Consider the following 24,366-nt stretch of genomic DNA (forward strand, 5'->3'; position numbering starts at 1 on the left):
AATGTAAGGGAGAGCAGGACTTAGTGGGAGTGCTGACTATGTTATACCCACTATGGGAGTTTTGTGGTGATACTGAAAAGATACCCAGCAAAATAAAAAGTAGGTGGGAATGGGACTTGAGGTGACACATATGGAAACTGGATGGTAAAAAAATTAGAGCTATTTTCTGCACAGTATTTAATATATTTTTGTAGAGCCAGAAAATTATTGTCTCCTACTGGTGTCACTTTGAGTACACTACTTCTTAGGGCTATAAATTGTCCTTTTACCTGGACTGTTAGATCTAGATACATGTAAACTCTGAAGCATTTAAAAATGTAATCACAACTACTGCAAGTGTCTAATCAGAAGATACTGGGTGTTTTATTTTAGAGAAATATTGAGCTTTTTTTTTAGTTAATGTCTCCAGTCACACAGTGTTTATGTTGGGCAATGAATCATAACATAACTCTTTCTGCAGCAAAACTTCATGCCCTGTTATAAAACATCTTGCAGGTTACAAGGACTCTTTTGTTACATAGCCAACTTAACTGAAGGAAGGCTTCAGTCTGTGGGTCATGTCCTTCACAACCTGGAAAACGGTGGGTTTGCCCAATCTCTTGGAAAATCTCTTCAGGGCACTGATGCTCACTTGTAACTGTAAACTCGACCTCCTAGTTTTAGGGGCCTGTTAATTAGGGGAAAGCTAATTTGTTTTGGTTGTAAATAATTGTATGTTTTTGCACTAAGAATCAAGTTTTTGCTCCTATATTAGGAGGCTACTTAAGAAATATAGATAAGTGTAAAAAGGAGTATCATTGTGACACATTACATCTATTGTTACAAGACTTCTGTTTGATGTGTTGAGATGATAGGGGGGAAGATGAAGGATGCAGATGAAGGATGGTAGGAACACAGCAGCTTCTTTTGGAACAACACACTTATAGACACCCAATGGACTCAAAATGCATCTTGTTTAACAATGATTTCAAACTTTCAAGTTGTTATTATAATTTAAAAATAACTTTGAAGTGCCATCATTGAAATCTTTACAAATATTTCCTCTGCTATTGATGTGGCTGCTTTTCTAAATATTTTCATGCCTGTTATAGGCAAATGCATCTGTGCCTCACAAATGCTTGATGAAGTGCTATAAAAAGCAAACTATATGATTTCCTTGAGTGATAGTAATCTGTTCACTTCTTGCACACAGATGAACAGGAGAGAGGAAATGAACAATTAAAAGAGAATAATGTGCCTAAGGGCTTGAAAGCTCCATTTTGCCAGTGGAAGGTAGGATCTAATGCACTCTTGCTGTATAAACAGTCTTATTTTTCACCAGTTAAAAATTAACCAGTGTTCCAAGAAGAATGCTAATTTTCAGATTTCCTCCTCCCCTCCCTCACTGAAGTCTTTGCTTGAGTGTTGATAGGAATAACTCAAGGCAGTTAAGTACAATAAGACTGGTTTATTTATTTTGGACCTGTTTAAGCTTCATAGCAAGTGCTCACTTGCTTCACTAGAATGTGAAACTCCAATTTCATGGAACAGATCTCCAGGTTTGCATGTTTTGAGGTTCAACACTGTTAAAAATAATAGAAATACTGAAAACCTCACCTGTGAAGTTTTAGGAATAGGAACATTTCTGCAGTTTGCAGTTAGGTACTTTCTAAGCTTTCTAGGGGTAAGAGCTGGAAAATCTAGGACCTAAATTACACACAAAACAGACTAACCTGATATTAGCACAAAGAAAAACTGTTCTCATTTTTAATGACGTTTCACCTGAGAACAAGATTAAGACAGAAGTTAAATAGCTAGAGCAAACTGAATAACTATGGTGTAGTGAAGCTCTGAATATGTCTGTCAAAATATTTATTTGGAGGAAAATAATTAAACTTGCTAATTGAATTTTGAGATTTAAAATTTTCATTATGTTGAAGTATCAGAAGGAACTAAGGGTATACCTGAACCCACTTCATTGTTCAGCTACCATGAAAATACTGTATTATGACATGAGTGCTAGAGCTAAGATTGAACAGCTACTTTAATAGAAGACAAATTCCCATTTATCTGGGAATTTTAGAGCTATGGGAAATGCTTTCTGAGCATTTGCTGGCATTGAGATATCAGCTGGATGGCCCTTGATACGAAGAGAGCTTGTTGCTTTAGCTAATGTGGCTTTGGCACTGGATGCTTTTTCAGGCTAAATTAAATTCAGGCCCCTGGTTTAAAGCATCCTGCACTTCTGCATCCTGTATTCTTTTGACTGGGTCTTGTAGGCAAAACTGGAACCAGTCCTGTGAGATTCTTCTTTAACACCATGAAGCCATGAAAATTTCTCCAAAATGTCATTACATGGGTCATCCACCACCATGCATCACCAAGATCGCTAAGTTCCGAAGGGTCAAGCAAAGAATCCCAGATCACTGAGCCCAGAACTCATTCGGGCTGAGAGCTCACATGTTGGTCTGGATGGCGACCAGCTACAGATTTCAGGGTAAGTGTAGTTCATGCAGAAAGTCCTTAAAGAGCAACTGCTGTGATTTGTGAAAGATTTACAAGAAGAGTTTGCTATGGTTAGTGAATAATTCCTTTCTGAAATGACATACATGTGTAGTTTGATATCAATATAACTTGGGAATTAATTTTTATGATTAGCATCTGCAACTTACAAGGTAACAGCTGGAGTCTGGGGGGGTCAGTATTGACAGTGGAAGGCTTGCCCCAAAATCACGAGTTTAGAGTGAATGATAGCGCATTGATGGTGACACTGCTGTCTTCCGATGTGAAATAAGTCGGCAGTCATGTCTTATTTCTGTGGGCCACCTATCTGTATCACAAAACCAGCCCCTCACAAGTTTCCAGTATTAGAAAGAAGGCCTTATAAGGCCATCTGCAGTGGCAGAAATACTGATTTCCCTTGTCTGTCTACATGGAAAAAGCCAACAAAAATCTGGCTCCTATGTCAGACTTGTTATTTACTTCAGTGTTGCAGGGAGAATAAAATTCTCATACTATTTGATTAATTTACAGACTTTGGTGATGTTTGGAAGGTTGCAGGGGTTGTAAAATCTCAGATGTTGCAAATCCCTTTTTTGTAGATTGAGTTTTTAGTTAAATCTGAGAACTAAATTTTGGCATATATGAACCACATAATTCTTTTATCTCCACTGGAGTTATACATAGTTTATATCAGTGCAGAATTTAAGTCCTTGATTCTAAAATTATCATCCATATTAGTTCTGAAACGACATGGTCTTTCATAGCACAGGTTCAGCTCAGAAGATAGCACTTTCCCCTGGGCCAGAATTCTCTTTAATATCAGAGATTAAGCTTCCTATCCATCTTAATTTACAAGACTTGGACAGTTATGTTAATCCACAGACATGCGTCAAGAGTAGTTAACACTTTAAAGAAGTGTTGTGTCTGAAACTAAAAACTGTTACTTCTACTTTGAGCTTCTGTTCATATATTTTAATGTTTGAAAAATCTGAAAACACATTTTCTGGCCTGCTTTGTACACTTGCACATGTGCAGAGATCCCATCAATGTCACACCATGCCACATAGACTGGGGAAAAAAAAAAAAGATGAGAGATTTTGTCTCTCCTTAGAAAAATCATCATATCACAAAACAAAAATACTGGCAGAAACTCACTCAGTCTTTACCATATCCTCTAACATACAACTCTACCATACCCTTTGACATCCAGTCAAACGAGTTAGAGCAGTGCTGCATTTTGCATCAATTCAAAATGTATTCAATTATCTGGACAATGACTAATGGAAGGAAGAAGAAGTTAGAGGCAGAGGATGAAGGTGAAAGACCTAATGGATAAGAGGAATGTTCTGAAACAGGAAATTTGATTACTAGCGCACAAGCAAGCTCTCACTCAGCAAAATATCCTGGGTCAAAGGCAGCTGGATACTGAATAACGAGTGGTTGCCTGTTGAGTTCACCAACTCCCTACACACATTGCTATTCCCACAGAATTCAGTGGGGATATCAAAGAAGTAGAGGTTGCAAGATTCAAGCCTATTTTAGCAACAAGCTAGGACAGAAAGAACCACTGGACAGTTTCAGAGGGACTCCACAGTCTCTTACTGCTATTCATTTTCTGGAATTTTGCTGTGGAAACAAAATAGTGAGGAAAACAATAACAGGATTAAGAACAATGAGAGACTATTAAGTCACATACCAGTGGTTTACAGCCTATGGCATTTTTTCCACTGGAGCCATGTTAAATTTCTTTTTTTGCAATGGTTTTGCACTTTTTGTGTACAACAGTTTAGGGTAAAGCCTATTTGAACTAAATGAGGCCTTCTAGTTCCTCCCTGGGAGGTAAAGTAGCAGGCTCCACTTTGATATTGTTTGTCTGTTTCTTGTTTTCACTTTGGTTCTCCCACCTGTATCTGTGTAATTTCTTAGAGAGCGGTCCGCTTTCTGCTCAGCAACAAGAATTAGTGCCTTCAGTTGCCAAATCAGGCTTCATGCTTCCTGGGCATTTGAATCAATAAAGAGCAGCAGCAATCAGTGAGGAAACAGTAGTCATGAGCTCTTTTATGGTCTGTAATTCTGGGAGGGATAATGTACAAAGATTGCATAGCGATAGAGATGTTTGGGACCAACCTACAAATGACCAGTAATCCTGCAATCCTGTGCAGCATCTGCTAGGGCTAGTTACTTAAATTATGCAAGGGCATTCTGCTATTTTAAAAGATCAAATTGATTTTTACATTCTTCTCATTTTACTTGTTCCCAGAGATCTGTCAGCGATCTGTCCTGACAATACTATAGCAAAGACACTGAAGTACTTTGAAAGCCTGAAAAATGTTTTTAGTTATTCTGTCGCTGTTCTACACTCTGATTACATAAAAATTTTAAATTAATTTATTCTCAGCAGCTGTTGAATTTCTTTAAAGTCTTTGAAGTCATTTTGCACACTCTGATAATAATTTAATTGTCCTGATTTAAAATGTCCAGCTTTATTTTGCACATTTTATTTTATTTTTATCCATATCCAGTGAGAGACTAGTGTGAAGCAAGTATCTAAATACCTAAGTAACATGGTTACAAATGATGCTACACATAAATTATACATCAGATGCACAACCACTTGCAAAACTCAGCCTCACTTGGACATGCAAAAGGCATTAGTGGTTTCCAAAGTGAAGATGCTGCAGTCACTCATCTTCAAGATCTTGTTACCCTTAATGTCCACATCTCCCATGTTTGAGTGAGGTCATTAAGGGATGGCTTTCTGCCTCAAAATTGGCTGCCACAGAAGACTGGTACTTGTAAGCTATGCCTTTTGTACAAACTAATGTGGCATTAATTACCTGCATTTACAGAATGACTACATTCATCCCTTATGTTATCAGATAAAAAGAGCACATACTAGTCATGTGCTGAGGAATATTGCTGAAGAAATTCTTGCAAGGATTGGTGCCAGGCTGAAGGCATAAGTAATGCTCACTGTAGACCAAGAGGTTTGAGCCAATGAAGACAGAGCACATTTCTTAAGGCTGCGTGAAAACCAGAGGACAACTGCTGGCGCATAATCTCTCTATGCTGTGTTTGCTGGAATGTGACTCTGGTACTTTACACAATGAGGACAGGATATACTCTTACAAACAGTGTGTTAGAATTAAAAAGGGCACAAATCCACCATGATCTTTTGGTAGACACCTCTCAAACCTGCTTAGGATATAGCTTCAACCATTATTCTTTTCTTATTACAAATTAATCTCTATGTCCCAACTGCTCTCCATAAATCTTGTTTAGCTATATATTCTTATAGGTAGCAAAACAGTCTGATTTCATGCAGTTCCTAAAGTAAAATATGGATTTTGCAAAATGGAACAGAGAGGTAGGAATCTCCCAAGAACAGTTCATCCCTTGCTAATATGGGTGACACATAAACCCCTGGAGCTGCCCTTATCTTCTTTAGCTCTACAGGAAGGCTGAATAGCACAGACATCCAAATTTTAGGTGCTAAGATTAGGTGAGATGAACTTCACTATGAAAACAAAGGGAAAAACTGAGATGAGCGAGGCAAGGAGCCCAGTCAGCTCTTCACAATAGGACAGTTTCTCTGGTAATGCTTTGTTTCAGTCTTTTGCTGAAAGACAGCAAAACCCCATGAAGGTATTACCTCCAGATGTGGGGAGAAAGGCTGTGGGAATGAGAGAGAATTCAGGGAGAAAGACAAGGGGGCACAAAGGGAAAAACAGTACGTGGCAGCCAAAGCACACCACCCTTTTGCAACATGAGTAACGAACTAGCTGTGAAGGCCAGACAGTTTGTTCCAGCTGCACAGCGGAGGAGGGAGCGATACGGAGGTATCACGGTCTGCCCCTGACCACAAAGRGTTGCATCCCAAAAAATAATTGCTGCTCATGGACTAACTGTTGACCTATAGTACCCCCAGCCTCATTATCCCTGCTTACCATATTAAAAATCACGCCCTTTGCTGCATAAYGATATGTAAATAAGGGGGGCATACCCCCAACAACCGCGCARATGGCAATCTGGCCAATGAAGTAWGTCTGCCATGCTTCCACATCCCACCTTCAGCAACTATAAAACAGCAGATAGCTTGCTAAAGTTTTTGGACGGGAAGAAAATTGAACCGCCGACCTGTTCACCGGAGATTGCTGACGAGCGAGCCTCCTTCTCCCTCCCCCAAACAGGGACGCCTCTTTGGTAAGACTTGCGCCTCCGACAAASGTYGGACGTTACCYGGGAAAAYRTATTRTTATTGAAAGSGCTTAATTGTTAGTTTGAGCTCATAGAAAGAAAATTTGTAGCAGCAAGTGCATTTATCAACGGCAATTCCGAACCTGTTGTATCTGTCGCTTTAATAAAACCTTGTTCTTTTTACTTTGCGAAACTGTCTCAGAGAAAGTCCTCAGACAGGGGGGCTCTGGCAGGCAAATGTAAATTATAAAGATTCTTCTTACTTTGCGAAACTGACCCAAGGAAAGTCCTCAAACAGGGGGGCTTGGGCAGGCAAACGTAAATTATAAAGATAAGGAAGGGCCTTCCATCCCTCCCTTTCATGCGACAAAGGCTAGCAGAACTACCCAGCTCCATCAGTTCACTCTTTGTTCAGCTACAACAGGCCTGACCTGCATCAGTGTTCGGCACTCAGAGCTGTACTTGAAGATAATATTAAAAGCAGTCTGGCTATGTTGCTACTTGATGCTAAATCTTACAGATTCCTGGCTGTCTTATATTAGGTACCCAAAATCAGTAAACACTTTGACCTTTATCTTTCTGTGCCTCATTCCTGCTTCTGAATGACAGTGATAAAATTCTCTCAGCTTAAAGGATTGTTGTGAAAATGAACTAATTCATATTTGTGAAGCATTCAGCTAGTATCATACTCATGCCAAAACAATGAATAATTCTGTCCTCAGGATTTGACAAATGATAAGTAAATAATACATGGGTCCACACACAGCAGTAATAAAAGCAAGGAAAAAGAAAATTGAATATTGAATAAGACAGCAGTCAAGTGGAAGAAATACAGTGAAGTTATAGAATTAGAGAACAAGTTGTAATAGATATGCACATACAGACTGAATGAACATTGCACAGGAAAGCTTAAATCTGTCATTTTCTCTTTTTTAAAGTGCCTGACTTCAACAGTGTTTTTAATGTTGGTTTTTTGAACATTTATAGCCATGCTTTCTTGTTAGGTTTCTACTCCTCTCATTGCCTCTCAGCCTGATACATAATTTACTATGATGGTCTGGAACGTGTAGAAAGCATAAAATCTCATTTGAAAAATCATTCAGATGGTCATGGAAAGCTATCTGAAATGAAATTAGAAGTCACCCACCCATACTGCAATTCCTTTCCACCCCTCCTCCATGAGAATTACATCTGTGTCAGCTGATGTGGTATTGAAACAGCTTGACAGTTCCCTGCCTGGAGACCAACTCCACTGCGTATGTTCTGCTCATTATCACAGCTGAGATAAACCAGAACTACTTAGTTTGTGGCAGGAATAATATCAGGAAAGGTAGATGGGAGCTGGTAGGACCTAGGTTAAATTGTCTCTATTGGAAGTTTCTATTTGTATCCCACTGAAATTATTGGGAATTTTACCAATATCTGTTTGCATGTAGTAATAAGTCTTAGACCTCTGAAAGCTAGGTATTGAACAGGGAACACATGAAAAACTTGTCTGACTCACTGCATTAATTTTGCTCAAGTCTTGTTCAGTTCTGAGACACTGCATTAATATGCATGACAAATTGCTGAACAGGGTGAAAAGAAAGAATTAGTGATTGATACTAATCAGGATCATCTGCTCTAAACCCAAATGTACTGTGCTTTATTTGCTCACAATATATGTAGTTTTACTTCAAAATATTCTCCCAGTCTCTGGTTATCTCAGTACCACTACTTATGATTCTTCATGTGTTCAGAGTAATATCCATCCTTAGCCTCAGTTCCCCCAGTAAGTACATGTTACAAGTAAGTACATGAATTACATGTTAATGAATTAACAGGCTCATCTGCCTTTTCTTCTTGAACCCTACACACAGAAGGAAGTGACCAAATTTCATGTGTTACTTATAGCTCTACTTTATCATTTAGCCAAGACTACAAAGCTCAGATATTATCCAAATCTATTTATCCTTCTTGCTGAAATAAAATAGAACAGATAGTCCCCCTCACACATTGTTCTGATAGGTTAAGACAAGAAGCCTATATTTTGGCTACTGGCCCTCTCCCTCAAGGGAAAAAAGAAAAAAAAACTTTAGAGGAAAAGGACCCTAAGAAGCATGCTTTGGACTTGCTCTCATAGCTGAAATCCCTAGAGATGCCACRTGGAACACCTAGCTCTTTAAGAGCTTTAAAAAAACCTGACTGTTCTGACCTATTTTCCTGATATGAGATACAGGTTGACAGAGAGGTCTGTCAATCACTTTTAAATTATGATTCCTTTCATTCCTTTCTAGGCCAGCTACTTGCCATTTTTTCCCATCATTGAGAATATATGGAGGCTGCTTTAAGGAGAAATTAAGTTTATTTCTATCCAAGAAATTCTTCAAGATAGGCTGCAAATATTCACACCCTTTTCCTGCTTTTCCTCATCTTTGGAGCTGTAATTACATGTAGAATATGATGACAGAAAGGCGCTGAAGCCACAGGCTGTCTTTATCTCTTATCCCTTAAAAGACTTGGGAAAAGTGGGGAAAGGGGGCCAGTGCTAGTTTAAAGCTCCCGCCCACACAGTAAATTGCCTGAGTGGAAATATTGCTTTTCAAAGAGTTCAAGTCCTCTGTCATATTTGTTTGTTTGTGTATCACTGACTGCACTGTAACTGAGCTTCTTAGGTGTGTAAGATTTTATTGCCTAACAAACATGTTTGCAGTGTTACTATATTTGTGCTGTCCAGATAATTGTCACTGACTGGCTTCATAACTTACAAACTAGATTTATAATGCAGTTGGCGTGGCATTAGCAAGAGGGGATGGCTGGATTTGTGGTTAAGGCACTGATTTGGGAGGTAAGAAGTCCAGTCTTGGTTCTTGGCTCTCCTGAAAGGTTTTCCTTAAGACTTCTGGCAAACCACAGCCTTTCTGTTCCACTTCCATAGAGTGGGGGGAAAGTATCAGGATCCCAACCCTACACAGATTATCAGTCTTTTCAGGAGAGACATTATCTCCTAATGCATGTATGCAGAAACTCTTCTACAGAGACAGGATAACATATGAAGCCTTTAGAAAAAAAATACAGTGCAAACAAGGATCATGAGATTTGTGAAGTATAAAGGTGTTTCACTAATGACAAAGATGAGTTTACTATGAACACACCTTTAATATTCATGACGAAACCAAAGAAGAGCTCATCAACTCACATATCAGAGGTGGACTTCCTGGAAGGATAAGCCTTCTCCTCCCTTCTAAGTCACTTGCTCCATGGTGTGTGATAGCATAGCCATTGTATACCATCACCAGTGCTACAGTCCTGGGCATCATAACAATGCAGCTGAAAATACAAAATATAGCAAGGAGAAAGTGCGTGTACAGAAAGTAAAAAAGGATATAGTCGGCAATATTTGTCAGATAAACATATATTCAACAGAAAAAAGATGGATTCAGCAGTCTGCCTTTTGCTGCTATTGATAAAGTAAATGTAATTGTATTCCTGTCCTGTTTGTGTGGCTGATGATCTTGCTTTTGTTTTATTCACCAGCAGAATATTATTCTGGAAGGAAAACGCAACAAAGAGTATCCATTCTGGGCTTTTCACATTATAATGCTATTAATGCATTTTATCTACAAAGAGCTTTTACAGGATGAAAGTGCTGGAGTTCAATTTATAATTAACAGTTGTCGGCTCACCTTTCAGACCTCTCTTGGACAAAGTTCATATTGAAATTGAATTTTTCATGTGTGAGAACTGAAAAGGAGCAAAAGGACAAATGGATTAAATATCTATTTTTTAATACTTGTATTCTGAAAAGAGTAAAAAAAAACTCTCAGAGACTTGTTGGACAGAAATTTGAAAAAAACCCTGTAGTGATAACAATCTGAATAAGTGAGATAAGTGTCTGTAATTTTAAATGTGCTAAACTGCATATGTGAAAAATGTTGCTGAGAATATTTATGGATAAGTGCAAGCATACCTGCACAACAGTAAATTTAATGACTGAGTTAAATTTCCTTTACATTGTCTTAGAATCTCAGATGTCAGATATAGCCCTCACCACCTTCTGTAGCAATGGTTGAGGTACAATACTGTCAGAAGCAAGAAAATCACTTACAATGCATATTTTATATACTGCTCACTCTATAGGCACTATAACTCACACTGACATGACAGATGCTAACAGGATAGACAATGAATGTTTAAAAAGCAAAGTGCAGACACATATATGAGACTTTGTAAGTCCAGAGTGAAAGAAAATTCAAACCCATCCATATGAAGTGTGCCTGGATGTTGTTATGAGCGTGAGAACGCAGGTATACCAAATTCAGACCACTCAAGTAATTAAAAAGGAGCTTTGGTTCTAGTTTCTGTCAAAAAAACACACAAGCTGGACTTCAGAGAAGCAACTGTGACCAAACAAAAACAGTATTAGTAAGTAGTTACATCACTTTTTACTTACAACCCAATTCTAGTCTTTTTCTCAAGTCAACACTTTGTTGGCTAGTTTTCTGCCACAGGAGATTTAAAGATTTTCCTATTGTACTCTAATTATTACCAACCCACTTGAAACTAGGAGATGTTTGGAAGCTTTCATTATCTCCCAAAATATCCTTTACAATTGTAAAAAATCCCTCTTTCCTGTTTTTTTTTTTACTCAAATCTGGAAAGATAAGGATTTTTAAATGGTCATTGATTTATGAATTCTTGAAAAATATAGTTCAAAGCATAGATTCACTCTTGGTTTACACAGGTTTCTGTTGTCATAAAATAGACTGTAGATACTGGAAAATCCCCAACTCCATCTCATTAACCAATAAGAAGTTACGGTAGTTCAGGGCTTAATCCAAGCCTAATTAAAGTCAACGGGAGTTTGTTTATGTCTTCAGAATGAATGCTCAAAAAGTTACTACCTTTTCAGCTTGCTTTTTCTCTAAAAAGTGTGCATAAAAAATCAAGTTCTTTCCTTCTTCTTTGTAACATGAGGTTGCCCTGATGTTTTTATGGATAACATGCAAGGCAATCAGAACTTAGAAGAGCGATCTGGGAATACACAGACTTCACTCAATCAAAACTCCTATAACCCAATTTGGTATGCAATGAGGGCTCTTCTGATAGCATTAACTCCTAGGCAAAGGTTTTCAGATTCCTCACCATCTTCTAAAGAGATTCTCATTATATAATATTGGACCAGGTAAGAATAACAAAGGCCTGTTAAACACTTAAACCTATGATTTTAATTATCTTTATGAAAACCTTAGATATTTATATGTAAGGGCAATTCTTCATTCAGGAAAACAATACTAAGAATAAGTGTTAGCAAGAGGCTTTCTTCATTTCTGAGTCTTTAACTAAAAACCAGAAGCATAGCTGAGTGTCTGTAGTTAAGTACAGCAACTTAAGTATAAGTTGTAGCTCCTTTATAAGGAACTTCAATTAAGACAGAGAGTGTGACCATAATTTAAAGAGTGTACAACAAAAAAGTATGTTTTATCCAGGATTACTGTAAGTACAGCTGGTATAAACCCATGATTTTCATCCTTTAACTATACACCTGTGATTTCCTGTAAATCATGATGTGGAGCAGTAGTTAGTCATTTAGGGTTTGTATAAAATAAGGACATTATGAAAGAAGTTAGTATTCTGCCTATTCTTAGTTTGTAATTACATTTTATTATAAAATATATGGAATTGGACTCATTCCTGAATTTCTGCAAGTCTTAATGCCTATTTTATGGTGCAGACCTATTGCAAAAAGTCTGTCAGGTGGGAATGTTATCCTGATAGAAAACTGGCCAAAAACTTCCCATCCTGAGGTCCCAAAGAAGGCTAGCAGATCCTTCTTTGAAAAGTGAGAGATAGTGGTGAGGAAGTCTAAGAGATGCACTGATTCAAGGCAATCCACTTGTGACCTCCAGCAGAGGGTTTTTTTAGGGTTCCCTGATGATATTTAAAATCAGCCCTTTGGCAATCCCTTTGTCCCTTTAAATCCTTCTGGTTAGAAAACATTAAATATCCTTACCATTTAATCTAGTAATATACCATGTTTTTAAATATAATGGCTGCTTGTGATTATCTCAGACACAACCAGTTAACACAGATCTGCCCTTGCCCATAGTAAGGGCAAATTTACACTTAATATAATTGTCAATTAATATCTTTATCAATTTGGTACATCTTCCTAGCATAAACAAGCCTATGACAGCAGATCACAGTCTGTTCTTCCTGGACTGAATCCTTCCATGCCAATGAATACTCTTCTGTTTTCTGGGGCAAAAAAGCAGTTGTCCCTTTGTTAACCAACTATTGCCAAATAAGTCTCAGTCCATGATTTTGTATAATGAAATCATTATATGTGGTTCACACCCTTAACAGATCTAAATGTCATAGTTAATATACTACAGAGTTACAACTGGCTTTGCCTCTAGCTGTTTTCTACGCCTAATTTTGCAGAGCACACATATGCAGAAAGAAATTGTTTAAATAGCATAATGTTACACAGCTGGTTCAGTCAATAACATCCTTAACACTTGCTACACAAGATTTTTCCCCAAAGGATTATATGCAGTTTACCCTAATTATTATTTTGCCTTGTTTGGGAGGGGAAGAAAAATTTCTGAAAAAATGGTATTCTTCAGGGAGCAGTAAAGAAAAACATATGTATATATTGTTATATGTTCTAGCAGCTGATGGAGGTATCTTAAAACTGCTATACAAATACCACCAGCAACCAAATAACTCTGCAGAGTAGCAATGGTAATAAAGGCTTTATTGACCTTCCTCTACACACCCAAGGAAAATGCTGACAACCGTAATCATTTGGTTTTTACCCAGTGAAATCAGCTGAAGGCAGTGGAAGCTTTTCTCACCAATTTCAGGGGTAATGGGCAAGTTAAACTTCTAGGCACAGCCAAAGTAAACAACTGTGTGTGACCTTGCTGCCTGTTTTGCAAGATCTCTGGGAATCAAATTTGCTGTGGGGGGAATTGGTGGGTATTAGTTTTGGGCTGCTAGTGTGAGGACTGGCCACCAACCCCAGGAACAACTACTCGCCCTTTCATTTCTGGCCATCCCTTTCCTAACCTGTCTGTGCAGAATCAGATGTTTTTTTGTGGGGAGGATGAGAGTCAACAGCCATTGAATGGGATGAAGAAGGAAGTTGCAAGGAAGAAGAGGGCTCTAGGTCCTATGGAGGATTTGGAGAGAAATATGGAGGGAGGAGAGGCTACTGGGAAGTGGGGAGGCTGAGAGACTTGTCCTGTATCCTATCATCTGCGGGCATGATGGCTAGTGAGTGTGTGGAGAGATGCCACAAAGCCCCAGAACTTCACCGATTCTTCTCCTTCCTTTTTGCTGTAATCTGAGTCCTTTCCACAGCCTCTACCTGTCTCTCTCATTTTTCCAGTCATCCTTCCCAATCAAAATCCCCTAAACTCACTCCCAGTTCCTCTTTGCCTCTTTTGAATCAGCTCTTAAAAGCAAAACCCTCTAATGCACTTGCTGAGTTCTGCCAGCTTCCTTGCTACACCACAGCAGAATGCGATATTGATTTTTAAATTAATTACTGATCAACCTTCAGCTTCTGAGACTCAGGCAATCCTTTCTCTTAACTCTCTGCAGCTGCCTACTCTGGCCTGGGGGCTAAAATGTTAGTTGTAGTCCCTTATATGGAATTCTACAAGTTAATGGATTTGAACAAGCAGAACCCCAGTACATAGTATCTATCTCAGTTTATCCCAATACCTATCTGTTGCCATATTACTGTGTATAAAGGATACAGAGGCTCCATTGTATGCTGCTCTCATCTGTCCTCACTCTTGGACACAGGATTCCAGTCATTTTGGAACAATATTACTGGAAGGATCCTCTGGGCACAGAACAAGATATAGTACAGAGAGCTGTCAGAGAAACAGCATTTCAGGGTCAACTGGCTGTCTCCCAAATCATGGTGTTTTGTTGTCTCTCATTGCAAACTCCTCTACGAATACAGTAACAGCCTTGGATCTGGTGATGTTAGCTAGGTTCAGAGGTGAAATATGTATTCCACAAATACACAGGCTACATGGTCACTTTCAAAGGGCTAAACACATCTTTTGACTGATCTACTAGCTGTCTGCCTAGCTGTAAAAATGAATGCATAAGGCCTGTGTAAAATCCAGTTCAATTACTGGGAAGACCTCTGAACAAAACCCATTACATGAAGGTCAGGTAGCTAGCTTTTTTACTGAAAGCAGTAGCAACACTTCTATTGTACTTTATTGGGAATGTGAGTAGGGTCTTCAGGTCAAGCACTTGGACCTCTGTGAACAGGGGATAGGATTTCCTGCTTTTCCTGAGACCAGAGGGTCTAGTTTTGCAAGAACAGAAGGATAAATGGAATATATTTGTTCTCATTATTGCTATACTGTATCAAGACTATGCTGACAATGCAAATACTGTTTTATGTTTCTAAGTATTTTTCTGCATGTGATTTCAGAATGGCATCCATTCTCATTTTTTGGAGATCAACCGTTTCACATGGGGATCCTTTGTCATTTATACTCACATTATTGGAATAATTCCATAAAGATTTGTGACTCTGGATCTAAAATAAATAAAGTGAGAATTTGACCTGTGGATTTCCAAGAGAAAGATCAATAAACCCAAAATTAAGAAGAATCTAGGTAATATTCAGATTCTATAAAACATTTGAACTAAGGTCTTTTTGACTTACTGGTAATTGAAACACATACTTAAGTATCTGCTAAATAAACTTTTATAAGGTGGTATGTTTAACAGCCTGCTGCACTGAAGCTTAGGTATTCACCATAACCTTGGCAAAGACAAGAGAGAAGCTTTTTTCAACATAAGCTATCAAACCTTTCCCATGAAAGTGGGAAAAAGTTTTATTTCAGGGGCCCAGTATTGCAACCACTGTATATGAATTACAGCATTTGTAGAGTAGCCAGCAACCAGTCAAACTGCTTTATAGAGAAAGCAATATACCTGGTCCTGAATACATCCAATGAATATTATATTCCACATGTGCTAAGCTTGCAAGAGCAGTTTATGGGAAGGTGGAGGTGGTAATACAGATATTTAATGGGAAGCTCCTAAACCTAGAAGGCACGATGTTTCAAAAACATTTGGATTACCTTCAGTTTACATTATTCCTGCAATACAGATGCTATTGAGATTTGTGTGTGTGAGTTGCTTTTGGAAAACAAGGGAACAAATGAGTGATTAAGAAATGCAAGTTATTTATTAATAGCCCCAGTACAGAGACATTAGTGGAGCTGAAAAAGAAACAACACTTGCTGTTAAATAAATCTGACAGACATAGGATTCTCAACTGATATTGTTCAAGGCTTGTTAGGATTTATTGAGGACCTGGTATCTACAGTTCAGATTTTGCTTTCAGGGTCTTATGCACTGATATTGCTTCTTAGTCCTGTGTCAGACATATGTTGATATGTGTGCCTTGTCATTAATTATATACTTAAATTCAGGCATATGTGACAAACCAGCACACTTCAGTCAGTAGGACTTTAGAATGTGCTTTAAAGAAAAAGAGCTCCTAAGGGTATGTTACGCAGAAAAAGGCAGGTTTAATTATAACTTGTGTTCACATGTTTGTATAGCTTAAATTAGCTAACATGGATAACAGTGAAAACATTGCTTTTGTGTGAACTAGTAATTGGAGTTCAAACTCTCTAAGGCATATGTTCCTGCATCTTCATTTCTCTTCTTAGCTATGTTACCTAGATTAGGCTAACACACCCTGCTATGGTATCTTCATTTCTGCTATGAGGGTATCCCTACTGTACCAACAAAGTATTACTCATTTTGAGTATTTATTTTACCCTTTTCGCTAAAAGGGGTTTTGCTTTTCATTTAAGACTCAAAAACAAAGTTAAAATATGGAAACTTCAGCCACTAAGGTTTTGTAGCTGGCCTTCATCATTTCCAGGAAGAGGTCATTTCCATTGACAGCTACGATGCTTTGCTGGGCATATTCTCAATATATGTTATATACAGTTGTACAGTTTGCAGTTGCACTGGCTTCTTTAGAAGATGTGACTGTTAAGGAAGAGATGCAGCTGGAGTTTAAAGTGGGTTAACATGTTGAATATAAATATGAAATACAAGGTCATAAGCAAAATCCAATTTTTTTTGTTTCTGAATTGCCCTTTCTATTGCTTTGAGATTTCATATTTCTTCTCATCAATCCAGATGCACCATTATTGAATCCTGCTCTTTTACAGTGAAGAGAAGGACTAGGAACAGCTATACAAATGTTACAAGTCTGCACACAGCTTTATTTGAGGCACCACATTCCTCTCTTTTTGACAGGAAACCTGGGGGGAGAGGGGGGCGGAGGCTGTTATTTTTTGAGCATGATGCAAGTGTTGTGTAGGTCATCAGGTATATTGTCTTTTACTAGTACAATGGCACTTTTCATACTTTCACAAGACTATGGTTTGAATAGTTCTGTTAAACAATCTGAAGACTTTTGTAAGACCAAATAAGATGATGAAGGCCCTAAGAGCCTGATCCAGAAACAGTCAGTGCTGTAGCCTGAAAGATACAAAGTATTTTCTCTCTGATGTTCTTAATGGTAAACGTGGAACACAAGTGTACTACTGGCCTAACAGACTTCTCACCACATTGGCCAAATCAAATAAAAAGACTACAGATGAAATTTTTTAGCATGTTAAAGAAGATATTTTCATGTTAATACTAGAACAAAGTCTATAAATAAGGTTACTGTATTGCTTCCATTTATTTATTTAGTAAAAAGGTAAAACAATCTGAACAAAAAAAGGGAGAGAGAAACATTTGAATACCCTGTAAACAATCTTCATACTAGAAACAAATCTATAACAAACCTTAATCTGAACTGTAATCCGCATAAAAATTACCAGACTGAGGGCACAAAAATCCAAAGGTTTGGGTCATCCCAGAAGGGCAAACATTATGTGGAAAGGGACTAGAATTATTGTTGTTTGCCTCCTCATCTGTTCTCAGCAGGCACATGAAGGTACAACTTCTGGTCCATCTACTGAAGATATTTACACAGTGTCCAAAACAGCAGAGGTTTAGAAGAGTAGCTTGCAACCATTTTTTTTAATCTGCATAGCACCTTGCTATAGGAAAATGCTATTTTATATATTTTTTCAAAAAAGAAACCAAGCAAAGAAAAGTCATACACTTTGTCAAGTTTGTACAAGAAGAAACTGAACAAAGAAGTAAATCTCAGGTTTCCAAATTCCACAGTTTGTTAAGCACAGAACCCCTGCTACCAAGGGGATATTCACTGTCTCTGCTCACTTAGCCCTCAAACTCAGTTAATAATTCAAACAGAGTTGCCAAATTAAAATTAGGACACTGTTAACTACTCCAACTGTTAACTACTCCAAAGAGTCCAACTGCTGTGGACTTTTTCATGGCCTTCCATTGAAGAACCATCAAATGAAAAGTGAGTCTACAATACTACCAACTTGTGCAACTTGATGACTTAGAAATGAAAAAACATCATATGTAATTGCCAGTCTACATAGCAGTACAATCTATTTACTGATCTATTCAAATTTCTATACGTGAATCTTCTCACATTACTTTATTAACAGTAACATTTTTGGGGCGCAGGGAACAATAAATAATAAATTATGTAAAATCAACTGCAATATTACTGTTACTTTATTGATATCCCCTAGGCTTAAAATCTTCATTGTTCATTGAAATTACACTAGATTTACATCAGTGCAACTACAGTTGGAACCTGTTTCTACTTTTGACCTTTGGTCACCATTAGCCTTTGCTTTTAGATTTCCTATTTATTTTGCTAATAAGATTACCTAAAAGGCAGAAAATCTTTTCAGGAAACAAGAAAAGTGAGGATAACAGGCAAAAAATCCTTTCTAAACRTTCTTGCTTTCTTTCATAACCATGTGTTCCTCTGCAGAACAAATACCTAACTGTAGCACAGTCAGCGACCATAATGCCAGAAGGTAACAAGGCACTAGGGCACAGAGAAAAAGGAAGAGGAGATTTTTGATTGAGAGGTCTTACTTCTCCTATAGCGCTCATTTACTTTGTCCCTAGTTATCTCTGCATGCTGACATTTGTCAGTAAGTCAGATAAAGAGCTGCAAATCGTTTTGAGTTTTATTTACTCAGAGCTGTTTCTCCCTTCCCCGGTGACATTTACATAAGCTTGTTTAACAGCAGGATCTAAGTCACTTATTGAAATTAGAGCTGCAAATCCCAGTACTGACTGCTGTTGGCCTCTATATAATACTCAAACTCTCCTTAACAAAACAAAACAACCCCCCCCCCCATTTCTATGTCCAGTTCTTCCTTTCTCTATTTTCCTGCTCTTCTGGATTTTTCTAGGATATTATTTTGGTGACAGCTGGCCACACACATCTACTGTTAAAATTTGTATTTTGGAACTTATTACCATCAGAATATGCATATCTTTTCTTCAGCAGTTTTGAAGCTGGTGAACCTCAGTATTCCTTTAACTAATTTTACTTTGTAACTTTAGCTTCTTGTCTGTTACATCAGTGAAGTAGGAGACTTTTATCACATCATTTGTCTTTCTGAACTAACCACAGTTTGTGTCTTTCAAGGTGTTTGACTCTAAACTTCTAGCAGCACCAAACAAAGCATTTTGTAGCATTGGTAGTGTTTTCATAACTGATTAAGTATCCTGAGTCAGTAATCCATATTTTTATGTGATGTTTTTCTTTAGAGACATTTATTCTTCCAGAGTAAGGATATGGTATTAACATGAAGCTACACATCTTGTAATGTGTACATATGTTGTAATGCTTTGCTTTCCTGTTGCTAACTATCCTGTGACTTGCAAAGATGAGGAACATTTGTGTATCCCCTGTACAACAGACTTATATCATGGAGATGTAAATGTACAAATATAAAACAGTATGAGTAAGCTAGTTTCTTTCAGTACTTTCACAGATATTGAATGCTTTAGCTTTGCTTCTTAATTAGAAAAGCAGAGCAATATTTATTCTGTAATTCAGCTTCTTAAACAGAACTCTCTGGGCACCTTACATCAGTAAAAATTAAGGATTAATAAAACTACCTACTTGCTAATAAACAGAAATCAGTTGCCTTTTACCTAAGATTATTAAAAGATAAGACAGTTGGGGAGGCGGTGAAGAAACAAACACACCATCCACTTTGTTCTCTTAATGAATGAAATTATCCCTAACGTGGTAAAGTGGTTTAGACTCAGTTGCTGATATACTGCTAAGTCTCTGCTTTAGGGTACCTCTAATAAAACATCTGGTGTTCAAGTCATCCAAATCATGATGCAGGAACACTGGTCATACTGTTCCTGTGTACCACTTTTGTTGAATGAATAGTACTACTTTTTACAGCTCTTCTATTCAAGTATTATCTTTGCCTGAATCTGTTTAACTACTGAAATCAGAAATTAAAGTGGTATGACTATAAGATATACTAGTGTATACCTGTCCCTCAAGTTACTTTCCAAGATGATGCTTGCTGGACAACTGGTATCTATATGGCTGACTCTGCAGTTTTGAAAAACATCTGTTAATTCTGTTCAGGTATGTTTGGAAGTATGCATATCTATTGGTATCATCACTGCTTTATGTTTTAAATTCCCATTTCTCCAGCATCTACTAATGAACAATCTTCTCTTCAGAATATGTTGACTGCTAGCGCTGTAAAACCTTGAGTTTAGCAGGTTAAAATGTTCAAACTCATTAAATTGCATTGACGTAAACAATAGATGATTAAATGATGTGCTCAGCACTTTTCAGGGTCAAACCCCAGTTATGAACATTTCTAGATGGATTAATTTTCATACAAGCTTTCTGGTCTTATATGACAAGAAATATTTTTTGTCACAGGGTTCAACTAAACACACACTTGTGCTTCTGTGAAGATGTTCACCTCTCTTTTTGGAAGCAGAGTTATTACCTAATAGCTGCGATGTGAGGTTTTGCTCTGTTAGAAAACTTTGATCTTTTCACTTCTATCTTGATACATTATTTCCTGCTGACAGCTTCTTTGTGAAGATAGCTAGCACCTCATTTGTTATATATTTCAATATAAAATCCAACTTCTTTCTAGATGGAAGAAGTCCTATAGGACTTGCTAGTGATTATTACGCTGCTGAGGTTTTTCTATGTAGGCTAGAAGGCAGCTGTGTTTCAGCACTTGTATTCTGCTTACGTTATGCTATTGTTCAATGATAATCTTCGTTTTATGTCACAGAATGAATGAACCATAAGGCTACATAATAAACAAATAATCTTTTGTTTACAATGAACACAATGACTAATATATGTGTCTAGACTTAGCCTCTCTCTTGATCAAATTTGTGTGATCTGCAGTGTATACATGAGAAAATTTTTCTTATTTTGTAAACTGATGCTCTATTCAGCTCATGAACACTTGTTTATAAGTTAGAAAGAAAATTACACATATAAAACTGTCATTTGGTAATGAGCATTTTTCTTGCATGTATAAAAACATCACATCTTCATAAACAGATTTAAGATACTAGAATCATACAAAACAGAGAGGTCTTCCAGTCCATTCTCTCCAAGCCAGAATCAATGCTAACCAAACCATTCCTGAGAAATGTTTATCTAACCCATGTCTGCTCATGGAAATTCTACTACTTCTGGTAGTGATCTCTTTCAGTGCTTGATTAGCCTTACCATTAAAGTGTCTTCCAGTATCTGATCTAATCTGCCCTGCTGCAATGCAAGCCAATCACTCTGTTTCCCATCGCCATGTCCTCTTCACAGCAACTTTTTACATATGGATTCTATTTTCCCCCTCTACTGGCTCTAGAAGAAGGAATTGCCAGCCCTTTCCCATTACTGATGGAAGAAAAACTTTCCACTTTTCCAAAATCTCTGCTTGTTCTTGATGGTCTCCTTTAGATTCTCTTCAACTCACCCTTCAGAGTAGTGTCCAAAGGCAGCGATTCTTAGAGTGATGTATTACTGCTTCTAAAAAGAAGAAAAAGGGTATTAAGGATTCAGGGGAAATCACTGCAAAATGTAATAAATAAATAAATCACACACTATGACAGAAGTAGAAAGATAAAAATCTGAGTTTCTGGCAGCTCTTGTTACATTATTGAGAGGCATAGCTTAGCCACCTTTGTTCACCTTGTAGTTCCCAATGTTGAAAGAGCATCTCGTGATCAGCAGAAAGTTGCCAGCAATGGCTGCTGCTAAGAGAAAAACAGTCAGAGCACTGAATAGCAGGAAAGGCCAAGCCTGTATCCCTTCTTTCAGCCCATAGCTATTAAAATGCTAAAATTAGCACATATCTGAATGGTTCAAAGTAAACAATTTCATTTGTGCTCATCTAAATTGAATTTAATCTGGTATGTCTGCTGTATTTGACACTGATTTCCAAAGTAAAGTTATGAAGGTCAAAGGAAACAAGTTTTTGTATACTGGATATATGAGGAAAATGAATTATCTATTGACAAGGACTGCCTGCCTTTTGGGAGGGGCCTTACCAGCACTCTCTGAAATTGACTGAATGCTGTAACTTAGCTTGTTTGCAAAAGACCTTAATTCATTGTAAAATCAGAGTAACAACCACCTGCAAAGTTTATTAGATCTAAGCCAAATACTTACTTTATATCCTAATGAATATGTATTCTTATTTACTCTTGAACCCTCATTCACTCTTTCTTTCTTCTTTGCTCCTTACCTGTTTTTGCAATACTTTATATTACACTGTGGGTCTTTTTTTTTTTTTAAATCACCTCACTTGATATTCTCTTTCTGGATTTCATATCCCCAGTCATACTGAAAAAAAAAGTCCCCTCTCCTTCCTCCAGCAAGATAGTTGGTATTGTTAATGAAGGCTGTGGAAAAGCCTACGGGTCAGATGTCAGCTTCCATTACAAGATACTAGTCTTGCTTTTGCAAGTGGTTGGGGGAATTCTGCTATGTGATAAAGATGATAAATGTCTTACCTTTCTATATCAAATTTTTCAGAAGAAAGTTTACTCAAAGATTCAGTTGAATGTAAGTTAGTTACTTTGGCCCCTCTAGTCAAAAGTTTGTTTCTGCTGAGGTTAATTACAAAACTCCTGTCTGTATGCATCAGGAATATTTTTTGCAATTTTGATTACTCTTTACACTGCATAAAGGTGCCCAGTGTTTTCAGGATGTTCTGGTAATGATGAACAACCAAGTGTCACACTAGTTTTGAAAGGGTAAAGGTCTTTCTCTGCTCTATACCACCCCTTTCTAAAGAACAGGCCACAATATAAAGCCTGTAGACACCAAAAATGTTACTGCTTGAGTTAAAAATTGTGGTTCCTGAAATACGTGCCCCACTTTTGCCAAACACTAGAGGTACATAAAAACCAAAGATGTGCATTTTGAACATTAAAACTCACAGGTGCCTACAGTTCTACTTCTGGCATCCTCAAAAAGGAATACTTTGGTTTTACTAATATTATAAATGACTCAGCCTTAAGCCATATATAACAAACACTGTCCAAAGATTTGGCATCCCCTTTTCTATCTGGCCTGATGGCCTTGAGTGTCCTCTTAGAACAACTATTCTTGCATGCCTGAAGATTTAGGCTTAGCTCAAAATACAGCTATACTTTCTTTCACTTGACAGCTAGAGGTTGTGAATTCACACCCACTCCTCTATCCACAGAAGAGGCTCATCCATGTGAAGTGGTTCAAAACCTCATCTTTCATCTACCGCAGGAACACCCTGTGGGAACACCAGGTAACAGACTGGCCTAGGCAGAGGCCACGTTCTCTCTCCTGAACTGTCAATCTCTAAATAATAACCAGGATTCAGTGGGCCACAGGACCTTTTGTTGAACCTAGGCAGTCTCCCTACTTCAAAATGTCAGATAAATGCCCAGATTACTACAGCCACTTGTTCTCTCTGTGGATCCGTTAGTCTTTGGAGCCTGCTTTGATTTTAAAAGTTAGGGTATAGCGTTTATGTCCAGGAGGATTCACAGGCTTCTGTATTTTCCATTTTGAGGCAACTACATTTTCCTACGGATTATACAGAGAAACAAGATACCCAGGATGGAGCTGCTGTATACCACCAAATCCACAGCGAAGTGCTTACGGCCTCGCCTGCCTCGTGCCTACTGCAGCAGACCACCCGCTCCTGCACATTCGTACAGGCGAAGTTACGATGGATGGACGCACCAGCACCAAGTAACTGCACCTGCACAGCTTCCTCCGGTTCGCCCAGAAGCTTCCAGGTAGATAACACCTGAAAATGGGGGAGAGGAAAAGCAGTGTCGCCGCTGCCCGTTACAGAGAGCCAGGCGGTAGCTGCGAGACACTCATCCTTCAACAAGGCCCGTTTGGTGGAGGGGAAGCGAGGGCAAAACCGCGCCCGGCATATCAACACCCTCATTAAGACCGAGGAGCCTGGTAACTACAACACTTATTAACGTAACGTGCAAGCAGCCTCGGCCAGAGGAAGCCACCCGGGCAGGCGAGGCAGAGCAGGGCTGCGGCGAGCACCACCTACCTCCTCGGCTCCGCACACGGTCGCCTGGCGCCACCTCCCCGTCCCTTCCCAGGGCCGCGGCCGCCTCCGGGCTGGCCGCCTCCGCCGCCCACGGGCCCCGGCGGCGCCCCCGCCGCAGGTGCGGGCCGAGGCAGGGGGCGCCGTCGAGGGTGCGGGGTAGGGTGCGGGGGGAGGCGGGGTGTGCGTACGC

General features: G+C 38.4%; 1 long non-coding RNA gene across 6 annotated transcripts in view; it reads right to left on the reverse strand.

The window, feature by feature from the left end:
* Positions 1-24,277, reverse strand: part of LOC112964514 — a 43,310-nt gene extending 19,033 nt beyond the window's left edge. The window contains exons 1-6 of one of the 6 annotated variants that reach the window (XR_003252996.1): positions 24,177-24,277; positions 23,715-23,912; positions 21,809-21,873; positions 21,594-21,646; positions 10,344-10,401; positions 9,814-9,987 (exon numbers count right to left, since the gene is read on the reverse strand). This is a non-coding gene — a long non-coding RNA (uncharacterized LOC112964514). Of the gene's footprint in view, positions 1-6,618; positions 6,722-9,813; positions 9,988-10,343; positions 10,402-21,593; positions 21,647-21,798; positions 21,874-23,714; positions 23,913-24,176 lie in introns of those variants that run through there. The other 5 variants (XR_003252993.1, XR_003252995.1, XR_003252994.1 and 2 more) reach the window with 5 other exon arrangements.
* Between the last annotated feature and the right edge of the window lie 89 nt (positions 24,278-24,366).

The sequence above is a fragment of the Apteryx rowi genome, unplaced genomic scaffold (assembly GCF_003343035.1).
Source record: "Apteryx rowi isolate R43461 unplaced genomic scaffold, aptRow1 scaffold_192, whole genome shotgun sequence".
NCBI lineage: Eukaryota > Metazoa > Chordata > Aves > Apterygiformes > Apterygidae > Apteryx > Apteryx rowi.